Raw genomic sequence first — 12432 nt, 5'->3', positions numbered from 1 at the left:
TCAATGGTTATTTGTTTCACATCTCAAAAAGGTGAGACGAAATCATTCACTGTTCTCTGCATTTCATTCTTTTGGTATTTTAATGTTCATACCGTAACCATCTTATAGATCACCGCTTTCATATTATAGGTTTCATTATGTTCAAGAAATCATGGTGCACTCTTGAACCAATTCATGATAATTATTACAAGTCGCTCCATGTCGTAAAGTTACCACGCAATGTATTTCATGCCTTACTTTAATTACCAGTTTCACTTCCTCTTTCACTCATTATCTCTCTATCTCTCTCTCTATCTCTCTCCTTTCCTTCCTACATCTTTCTCTATAATTTTCTCTTTCAATTTTTTTCGTTGCAACAAAAAAGCACCCTTCACGACATTCCCATATTATATTCTACAATATCGATCTCCAGTGTACACGCTATACAGGAAATCTAAATATTCGATGTCCTCTCCTTCTTCTCCTCCTTCATCTTCAATTATCTTACTGTTTTTATTCTTCGTCAAGCGATCTCTCATTTTCCTCAACCTCTTCATTTTCTTCTCTTCTCATTTGTGTCCTCCATATCTAGACATATATATGTATTGTTTCGCCTCTCCCTGTCGTATATAAGTATAGTCGTATTTTTGTTCCTGTCGTTATGTTTACAGACAAAAAGTCAAATACAATGCATTACTCTTCTCTTTTTCCTATTCCCCTGCTCACCCTAGCTGTGCTTCTCATCAATGTTTCCTTCAATCTCTTCGTCTTTTCTCGTTAAATCTCTTCCCAATCTCTCTCTCTCTCCCTCTCTCTCACCCTTTCTCCCTCTCTCTCTCTCTCTCTCTATCTATCTCTATCTCACATTCTCGGTGTCTTATTCCCAATTACTTTGTCTTCTCTTGCTCTATATAATTATCCATGGTCTCACATCGTCTGATATTCTTTCTTTCTTTCTCTCTCTCTCTCTCACTCTCTCTCTCTCTTTCTCTCTATCTCCCCCAATCCCCTTTCCTATTTTCTACCTGCTCTCCCGTTTCTCATCTCTTCCTCTCTTATGCGTTGATTTCTCCCTGCTAAACTCATCAATCAAGTTCGAAATTAAGGCAGTTGATTTATAGCCGACTTAAACAATTATATTTTGCTACACGATGCTATTGACACTATAGGCAAGCTATAGACCTAGTTTTTGCACACAGAACAGTCAAAGAACCAGTGGAAACTGGAAGATTTTTTAATCAGGAGAAGAACAAAATAGCACTCCTGACAAAAATTTGGACAAACTAAACACACGAAAGGTTACTGAAATTTGAATCCTGCCCCCGGCAAAGCTTGATGACAGTTTTTGAAAAAACTGTCAAATTTGGAAACATGCTTTTGATTCTTTCCCCTCGGGAGTAGGTTGCTATTCAATGTTAATGAGCAAAGAGCCATTATATCAGATCAATACCAGTCTGTACGGATGCACAATGTTCTAATGGGGGTCATAACATTGGACCGGTAGCCCACGAGACCAACCGCTTATACGTCGTGACTGACAGTTCGAAATGATCAACGACGACAAAACAAATAACAACACGTCAGAAATTATTGAAAAAGAGGCAGGAAAATCAATGCAATACAGCACGATGCGCATATGATAAAAAAAAAACGCATGAATACAGGCATAGGGAAGGATAGATATTATTAAGAGCGGAAAGAGAGGATAAAAGTAAGAACTTTAATACAGTACGAAAGAAAATCATAATATTAGTAAAATAAATGAAAGAAATAGAAGGAATGAAATAATAAATTTAAGTTTTTTTAAAAACAAGAAAGAACGAAAGTAATACATGCATGCATTATAAACACACATAATAAACTACATAAACAATATTCACTTAGAAGTCATTATAGCATAATCGTTTCTAAATAAAATTGACATTCTTCTTCTATAGGCCTTTATGAAAAATATGTTTCAATCAAGATGCATGCATTTGTGAACAATTTTACCAAAATACTACGATTATATTTATAAAGCAAGTAATCTCCGAAAGGATTAGGCTATGCATATAAACATGTCGTGATGTTTAACGAAACATGTAAACAAACGTCTTTGGCAATATACATTTGAATTGATGTAGGAGGACGGGGGCGATACAGGAACTGACATGCATACAAGAATTACACGGCCAAAGCATAGGTTGATGCAGGAGTTTGTAAATGGATGGGGAAAATGTATGTACCGCTTTAGTTCTTTACAAAATGAATGTCTGTCAATAAAAAAATAAGGGTTAACAAATGTTCACGTGCTAATAAACTCACATTTCAGGTGCTCCAACAGCAAGACTATTTTTATTTTTATTTTTTTTATTGCAGATATGACAGATGGCTTTTAAAAGGGAGCATGTGTCACCTGTAACGCCCCTGGATCCGCCATTGGGCCAAAGCAAGGCAAGAACGAAGTGGGGAGGAAAACAGCTGAATGAAATTTGGAAGCATGTGCCAAGGGAGCATATTCATGACATCCAGGAGAATATTAGCAATGGGAATCAAAAAGAAAATGAACAAGTTGCAACAAAAAAAAACTGTTGACGAGAGAAGCTAAATCTGAAAATTGGATGGATTGATATTCACTCGTTAGTTTCTTTCGGATCTTATCATTAAAATGGAAACTTCGCAGGGAAACTTTTAATGAAAGCAAAAAATCAGAGGAACAGAACGGAAAAAAAATTGAAATTGCAGAAACAGTAATAATCCATCATTATATAAAAATTAAGATCACAGTCTCAAAAATGATATTAGTAAAGTAAAGTAAAGTAAAGTAGAACAAATTAATCACTTATCAGTTTTTTTTTCTTCATTATGGAGAAATAACTACCTGCTATTCATGATTCTGGATCAGTGGTAGAGAGGTAGTCTCGTAACAGGGAGGTCCTCAGTTCGAAACAAAGTCGATGCGCTTGTACCTTTTGGTAAGAATAACCTCATTACCTGGAAGAAGACTAAAAACTCTTCAGAAAAAAGGTGGCTCGGGGAAAAGACATCAATAGTAACAAACTCGGAAACGATAGCAAAATAGAAATATTTAAACATGATGGATTAGAAATTATGAACAATTACAGCCTTTAAAAGGGATAGAAATGACTTCGGGTTTAGAATGTGGCTGAATGTGCTTTTGACTTTACAGACGTACATGTACAAAGCATGGAAACATTATGCAAATGGAAGGAAGAAAGGTCAGCTAATCGTATAGATTCCGTTTCGAGGACTGGTTCAAATAAAAGTACTTGCCTGCTCTTTAGAAATTTCATGCATTGATAATGATATTCATCAATGTTTCCCCGACGGTTCCTTTTATTCGATTTGGAAAAGAGGAAAACGGTTTACATCAATGAAAGTTCAGACAAGAAGTCGTATGCAGCCTCAGAATAACTCAAGGGCACATCATGCATATTCCCCTTTCCTCTAACAATAATCTTCATTCACCTCTCTTTTCTCTATGGATTTCATGAAAAGAGAGGGGGCAACGAGAGAGAGAGAGAGAGAGAGAGAGAGTATGTGTGTGTGTGTGTGTGTACTGGATTTGTGTAGGCCTACTACGTATTAAAGAGAGAGAGAGGGGGGGGGGAGTCGAAGCGTGCGTCCACAATTCGAAGTTTTTCTGATTCCAATCACAAGTAATATTTAGTCACTTTGTCTATACAATGTGGTACGATCTCGGCCTTATTAGAAATGAATGCAGCGTAACAATATGACACCATCTCGAGAAAAAAACACCTGCGTTTTGATGCTAACTTCTAGATCAATTGATGACGTGACATTTCAGTTTGACACGAACAATTTTAACATGAGGGGCTAGCAAACAACTTCAGATTCACCTCTACATCATGGTATGGGAGATAAATCTAACCAGTCTAAAGCATAAGGGGGGTGAGGGCACAGGGGGTCACACGCCTCCATAATCGAATGGTAAATAATAAAAAGATTGATAATTATGTTTTGAAAAGTGAAAATTTGAAACGAAAAGGGAGAGAGAGCGATAGGGGCGAAACGAGAAAATTATGTAATTCGAACCCCTCCCTCCCCCTAATTGACGGACTTGTTGATTCATATTTTCATCCACCAACTAAGAACGGTGACCCTCCCCCGCCCCCTCCCAAATGATGCCAGCACCCCCTCAATTATGGATCAACGCTATGCCACTGTGCATAGTCTTGTATGATGAGAGAGAGAGAGAGAGAGAGAGAGAGAGAGAGAGAGGGGGGGTTGAAAAACATAGGAAGAAATGGCATTTGAGGGGAAATCGCCATTGGAAGTGGGGGAGACAGAAAGGGTAAAAGAGAGACAAATCAAGAAACAAACACAGTGACACGAGAGAAGCAGAGAGTGGTGTGAAAAAAGCATAAAGTAGGGATAGAAAGATGAAAGAGATAGAGAGGGTGTGTGGGGTTGAGAGTGTGGGATGTGAGTGTGGGAAGTGTGGGTGTGTGAGTTAGTTAGATAGTTGAGAGAGTCACATTCTAGTAGTGAGGAGAGGGAGAGGGTGGTGGAGAGACAGGGAGAGAGAGAGAGAGAGAGAGACGGACATACTGAACGTTAGAGAGAAAGAGTAGTGGAATGGAAGATAGAGAGGTGGAAGAGAGGAGTGAGTGATGGAGTGGAACATAATATACAGAGACAGGGAGAGAGAGATATATATATTGAGAGGAAAACGGGGGGGGGGAGAGAGAAGGAAAGATATGGAGTTAAAAGAGATGTTAAGAGAGCGAGAGAGATGGAGTAGAAGGGAGTGAGAGAGAGGGTGAGAGAGAGGAGACAGTGCGTATGTGTGAGATAGTGTGTTGGAGTGGAAGAGAGGTAAAGAGAGTGACGAAGAGTTGGAAAGTGAGGGGGCGAGCGAATAAGTCATAGAAAGAGAATAAGAACGCGCGCAAAAGACACTGGTAGAGATGGTTTAAAAGCACGCTGCATCGCACACCGTGTCATGGTCACCTCCTCCTCAGAACTACACTCAGCTTCCACGCCAGCCGGTTGATAATAACCCATGCTTCTCTTTGAAAGTGAAGTTGACCATCAATATTGTACACCGTTGGGAATGACCATCGAGTAAATCGCGATTACCAAACATGACACCATCGGGACCCTCTTCGGTAATCAGAGGCGACTGATTACGATCTGAAAGGACATCGATTCTGGCTGGTTTTTCATCTCCTTTTTAGAGCTGAACGACTAAAGTGGAAGCCGAAATTGTAATCATACGTCCATTTTGAGCGTGAGTGCTTTTTCTTCTTTCTCTTTTCTTCTTTTCTAGTGTACAACCCATCTGATATGAACAATTCGTTGATATCAGCTGCATCAGTCTTAAGTCTTTATCGGCCAAATCAGTTTTAAGTGAGGATCGTCGTGCATACGTGGCGTGGACAATGGCATTAGAAATAATTGGGTGAGTTTTGTCAGACTTGCCAAGAGGCATGCACCTGCATTTATACGAAAATAACTTCAACATTGTTGGCTACCCGCTTCATTAAGTGATTTTGCGAAGAGTGCTGGCGACTATGACAATTACTGTTGAAAGTCCAATTCCCATTTGTGAATATTTTCATACTTAGAAAATGACAGATCTCGTCATTTCATGGCAACAAGAATATGATCTTTTTCGCACCAATTTTTGATAAAGGAGTGTAATCCATTCATAAAGTAACGTTTATGATTTTCTTTTTAAATGTTCTCCTCCACGTAGAGTGCGGAACTTGTCCGAATCTCAGAGCGGGGAATAGAAACGTTCTTTTTTTTTTACTTTCTCGTTTAGGGTCAGAATAAGGAGGTTGAAGCCACGGTGAAGGTAGGGGGCCTTCTTGAGTGAGGAAGATTCCGAATAAACAGTCCTCCATTTTCTCTTTAAATGCATCTGATAACGATCCCCCAAATAGGGTTGACACATTTTTTGTCAAGGATAGCTTCACAACCTTCCTCCAAGGCAGGAGGAAAGCAGACGTTTTCGTGTTTTAAAATTGATCGTTGGTTTACTGGCGCGAAGGATGTATCCTGAGTGGTGAACCAGAGTGGAGAAAGCGTTCTTTCACCAACTTCCTGCGAATCCGATAAAAGGGTGCTTGAATATGTCACAAAACTAGGACTTACTTTCGACTTTTCTTCTTTAACCAGAAAGTGGCTTTGTGATTATTGTACAGTTTTTCTAACATTTGACACAGCTGGTTAAGGTAATATGTGTCTTCATCTCCACACAACAAGAACATATTTGACCTCTGCTTAGAATCCTAAATACGAGAATTTTGTGTCAAACAAAAGAGAATTATGCGATGCCATTTAGATTCTTTCAAATTATACGAGGAAAACCTGTTCCAGTTCTTATTTCTAGTTCTATTGATGTTCGGGGGAGAAAAGAGCCAATAAAACCATATCGGTATGTTCACATCTTAATGAGATAAAAAGTAAAAAGGTTCTAATTTCTGCATGAATGTATTTGGGTTTTACAGATTTGTGGCAATACGCCATCATTATTATGTCTGGAAACCTAAAGCCGCATCCGAAATACTTGAATCTGGGGTCAGTCTGAGTCGGTTTGTAGGCGAGACAAGAAGTTGACCACAAGAGGCTTCGTACCACAAGACCAACTCACATAATCCGAGGATATGAAGGCCTACTTTTTATTATATTGCCCTGTGGCGTTTAAAAAAAAGAGTACTTTTTTTTTTTTTAACTACAGCATAAAAATGATGATTCACCTCTTTTAATTCATGTCATTATAATATTTGCGTCTCGATTGGCTTTTTAACATCTTAGCCATATAGCCCAATTAACGGAATATTGAGTTGTTTGGATATAAGTAAACTCGTCAGCAGAGGATACTCCCTGTAGTTCGCTAATGTATCTGAAGAGCAATGTGAGCATGGCCATCGCGGCGTACTGTTGATGAAGTTATTACAAACGCCTGAGACGAAAATTGCCTCAGGACTCCCTGGTTACCACATAGATGAAACATGGTGGGTAATTAGTCTACAAATAGTTATATCTATAGAAAATCCTTAGACGAAGGACAAAGACTCTTTGTTCTTTAGGACTGCAGGATATTAGATTTTGTGAAATATACAAAACGAGGTTAATTAGATTTGGTGTAATATTGTTCTTCACCATATTATAAGAAGGACAAGTCGGATAAACAGCCTTTGGCGGATTTGCACTACTTGGACAGATTGGAATGAATTAGATATACGCAATTTCTCAGAACAAATAATTCCATTTTATATCTGTTATATAAATTAGGTCACAGTGACGAAATAGGCAATGAGTATTGCACCTCTTTCTTCTCTTTCATTCTTTTTTTCAAGTCGCTTTTTCAAAATACCTTCATTTAATTTCTCCCGTGTCTTTTATTTCATCATTCTTTTATCCGAGTCTGTATTTTTAAAAAAACGAATGCATAATATGTTGATATACAAACGCGATTTGTTGAAAACTATAGGAAGGGTTTTAATTAGTGGCGCTGTATTAAAGAAAATACATTTTAGAACGTGAATATTTTTGCCAAGCATTCGTTCAATACATTATGATACCTCCATGCAGCTAATATAACCATTTACACGCGGAGCGGAATAAGAGTCTCAAATTATTCTGCCAACTGTTTGAAGGCGACATTTCTCAGTAAATTAATTTTGGAGAGATTTATGTCATATACAAACAGGATACAGGCCGCCTCGAAATGGCATTTTTATTGAAATCTGAAGTACGTTTTGTCGGCTCCCTGAAATTAATCATGTCACCGTATAATAGAGACAGGACTATAATCAAAATATATCATACCCTAGATTTGAGTATCTGACTGTGACTGGAAAATTCATTCATGAAAGTTTGAACGATTCAGTGTGCAAGCAAACCTAATGTGTTTCATCTTCCCCATGAATTTTGCTTGGAAAACCTGGAAATAAACTGCATTTACGATCCATGCACACAAGACGTGACACAACGCTGAATTAACTTATCGATTAACTAATGTAGAAAAGCTTGTCTCGGTGATTTCATCATGAACTGTTATTGAAGCATAGTAGCTTCCGCCTCAACCCACAAGGCTGCGCGTTATTCATAAAAATGTATCCTGTTGCTCAGTGCCTACCAGTAATCGATCTACGGAAGTTAAATCCATTATAAGAATACTAACATACTGCGCTTGGACAGAGACTACATCAAATTGATGGGTCTCAAATGCATGGTACAATCAATGATTGTGTGAACATTCGTTTGATTTTCATGTGAACCTTTCCAGCATTGTACACGGGCCATTAATTGACCTAAATTTCGTTTTTCAAAGTTTGTAACACGGCCACTTGTTGGTAAGTCGAGCGTTCATTATGCTACAGGGTCGAGTGACTCCCATAAACTTACCGGGATGCCAGCCTTCCTTAACATCGTCGCAGTTTTGGAGCGTGAATCCGTCTACTGAATGAGTTTCAGCATCGACAAATTGTTTTAAACAAATCCATTTTCATCTCAAATCATTCAGAATTCGTCTGTAGCCTGACAGGGGGACATAAATGCATCTTTTATGCATCACTTAACCTGCTAGATGTGAGAAAGTGACTCAAATCAGTTTGTCAATATCTGAAAATTCTGTATATTATTGAATAAAATTTCAATAGTGTAAAATCATCCAACATACTTTACTGATCCCACCCATCCCTACCCCCTCTTTCTCCCCCCCCCCCCCCCTCTCTCTCTCTCTCTCTCTCTCTTTCTCTCTCCTTCTCTTTATGTCTCTCTCTCTGTCTCTCTCTGTCTCTCTTTCACACACCTACACACACACACGCACACACACACGTACACACCTACACACCCACACCGTTTTCATCCATACTCTTTCGAAACCGTGTACATTTTTGAAGGTGGAGAATATTGCTTCATAATTTTCTTTACAAAGAAATCAACATACTACGCTGTGCAGAGTGCTAGAAAAATCCACATAGTAGGCATAATGGCTGAGTTATGTTCTTATTTCACTTGGTGCTTCTTTGATACTTTGATGATAAGTCAATCTACAGAATTAAAAAAAAAATGACTTTGTCCAGGAAGCTATATAATTATGAAATTACCATTAATAACCCTATACGCCTTGTTTGTTGATGACATACAAGTTCGAGTTCTTAAAACATGATATAAATAGTTAAGAATATTATGAAGCCCTCCCTGACTTCTTGATTGATAATCCCATCCCACTAATTTCTTTCCTCGCCTAGGACACTATGGAGGACGTCACCAACCCGGCGTATGGATTCATGGGGGTGCCCACTCTTTCAGATGGACCTTGTTTTCTCTGTGTCCTGCAGGACTGCACCGGATGCGTGGTCTTGAACGAGCTCGTCGTATGTAGGAACAATGACCAAGACAATATTATCTCATGTACAACTCAACAGAATGAGAGATTCTGTATCCAATCGGCTGTGCTTGGAAACGAGGAATGAAGCAGTGCGTTGTTTTCTAAATTTCTGTCAAGTTCTATGATTCTGTGGCAGAGGTGATAAGGAGTGACCATTTTAAATTAAGACTCCACTGAATCTATCCAATTTATTTTTGATCTTAACCTTAACTTCGTCGTGCGTGGTGAGTTAAGTTTAATATGAAAGCTGAACTGATGGATAGTATAAACAGTGATAGTTATAATGCGTCAAAGAATTTCATCAAAGAAACGAACATTCGAATGATTACCAAAAGTATAATGACGTTTGTCAAGTTCTTGGTGATAATTTGCACTAAGTGTTGACACGTACTAACTATTTTGGATCCAGCATCCACTGATTCGTAAGGTAATGTATGACTTCATCAGGTCATAACGGTTCAGCCCCTGCTTACGTCATGAAGTCATAGATGACGCGTCAAAGAAGTTCATCAAAAAATGATCATCGTAAATTATATTCAGAGATGTTCGGAAGACTTCGTGCGAGTCAGGCGTACCGGATATTATCTTAGCACAGCTTAGCATTGATATACTTGTCCTTCATTATTTGGTACAGAGCAAGTAATCTGACCGAATCCATACGACTATGAGCAACAATGGCTATAACCATTGGTATAATGAAATTATATGTGATGAGAACGTATGGAAATATTTTAATTACCAGACGAATCCTTACAAACTGCATTATCACTCTCTTACCCGTTGTGAAAATACGACTTGCTTTCCTGTGAGTAATTAACAACACAATATATAATTTTGGAATCACGATCTTTTGCAGAAGTGCATCCTCAAACTGCATACGTGCAAGTCATGCAATATGTTGAGAATGAAATTACTGAATGGAAATCAAGACTTAATGGTCAGATGCCGGTGACTTCAAACAAAAATCTAAACTTGTTTCAGATCTCTAACAAATGTCAAGCAAATGAGAAGAGATTTAGCATATTCTGAAGACACTTACGTTTTTCTATAAACGATTATTCTACTCGCTTTCTCCTCTGATGATTCTTGTTCTGATAACATTCATTAACCCGTTGACTACTGAATTTATTCATTGCCGTAGGTTTAATACAGGGGCCACCCGGTTCCAGTAAGCAATGGGTTAAGTTGCTTTAGCTCTGGAGACTCTCCATCTCGGTCCTGATGAGTGCAAACAAACACATACCGCGTAAATTAAAATCGTCGCGTCGAGCCACTTAGAGTACGGAAACTCATTTGCAAGTCACCGAAATGCTTAGCAATAATGGAACACAATAACTGAGGATCTAGGTAGCTGGGTAAACATTACGTGGGTAACTAGACATTAATGAATTATTCCCATGGTGCCAGGTTTGCCTTGCATCTTGCAGTTGTGACCTCGCGTTGGAAAACGTTCATTGACACAACTGTTGTGATCTAATTTGCAAGAATCTCTTGTGATCTTTTCAACCAAATAAGCGAAGAATTGTGAATCGTGCGGAAATAAACGTTTTTTGTTTGTGAAGTAGTATACCCAAGGTGCGAAACTCAAGAGCATCTCTTAACTTCATCACGACGAGTCGCTCATTAATATGAAGTGTTCTTTAAAAAAAAAGACAAGAGACATCTTAATGAGCGGGGAAAACGAGTACCAGCTGAATCAGGTTGTTGATCAAAAACACTTTGTCTGCCAATACCTCTTGACGACATCTCTTATTCTGTCTCTTATTAGTTTTCCAATCACACTTCGAAAGCACGAGGAGTCCTAAAGCTCTTACAATCTGAGGAGAAAACTCGGTCATCGTAAACTATTCAATGATCGAGGCAGCAAGGAATGGGTATTATTGTGAATTAACCATAAAGAAATTAACGTGTGTGGAACGCTACTGAAACTAACAGACAAAATTAATTAAGACAAAACTACAGGCAAGCATAGAAGTTCGATAACAGAAATCCTTACTAGCATTACAGTTGCTTTCATAGTGGAACTTGCTACGACTAAAGCATCTTAATGTAATCTAATGGATTATACAACTGTATCGAAAAAGATGATGGAGTAATTGTAACAACTATTTCAAGAAGACAAGAACGAATTTTTAAAAAGGTATCAATACATCATGAATGCGAGGTGATTTTGCTTGATTTGCGGTTTCACCGTAAGTACAAAATCAATTTGGCTTGCGTACATGATAACCTTTAGCGAGTTGTAGCAAGTTTGATGTTTGGCCATTTTGGTGTTTAATGGTACACGACTGAGGAATGTGAACTGCAACCGGGAAAATTGCTAAGAGAGCAAAATATCATTTTCTGCGTAGCGTATCGCATATCATTGAATGGTTGCCAGGAGTGACATTATTTGTGGTGCTTCCGAAGGAAACAAAACAGCAGACATTTAAAACTGTGCCAAGTTAGCGCTGTCAACGAAATTCAGCAATTTGATCGAAATAACGTTATTGGAGTAAGATATTTTGCACAGCATTGAAGATCAGTGTTATATTTAAAGGGCAGAAAGACCTTAACAGCGATCTTGAATGTGAAAATACTTTTATTAGTAGAAGGTAAAGTATCGAGATTCTAAGAGTTAATCGTCAAATCGAGAGTTTTTTAATGATATCCTGAGTTTGTCATCAATTTTTTGAATGTGCATGATCACTTTTGGGCGTCAAAATGGAGACGAATTTCTCAAGGTGTGTCCAGACGGATAACATTACATCACTACGGGACGCGCAAGGCTTCGGGTACAGCGCCGGGGAAAGGTTTTATTCGATTGTGTTCCTCCCGCTGATCGTGTGTTTCGGTGTCGTCGCCAACCTTACTTTCATTTTTGTTGTCTCGCGCGTTCCTCGGATGCACACGTTGACGAACTGCTATTTGATCAATCTCGCCATCGCAGATGTCGTTTTTTTAACCACATGTGTAGGAGAGAAAGTGTACCGATATGGGAAATCGCCGATACATGGAGACGATACACCGCTTCAAAATGGCGGATGTGTGTGGATATACCTCATTACTGACACCACTTATTTCGTGTCATTATGTTTTGTAAG

The sequence above is a fragment of the Strongylocentrotus purpuratus genome, unplaced genomic scaffold, assembly GCF_000002235.5.
Source record: "Strongylocentrotus purpuratus isolate Spur 01 unplaced genomic scaffold, Spur_5.0 spur5_scaffold_11, whole genome shotgun sequence".
Classification (NCBI taxonomy): Eukaryota; Metazoa; Echinodermata; class Echinoidea; order Camarodonta; family Strongylocentrotidae; genus Strongylocentrotus; species Strongylocentrotus purpuratus.
Note: the sequence above shows the minus strand (reverse complement) of the source record.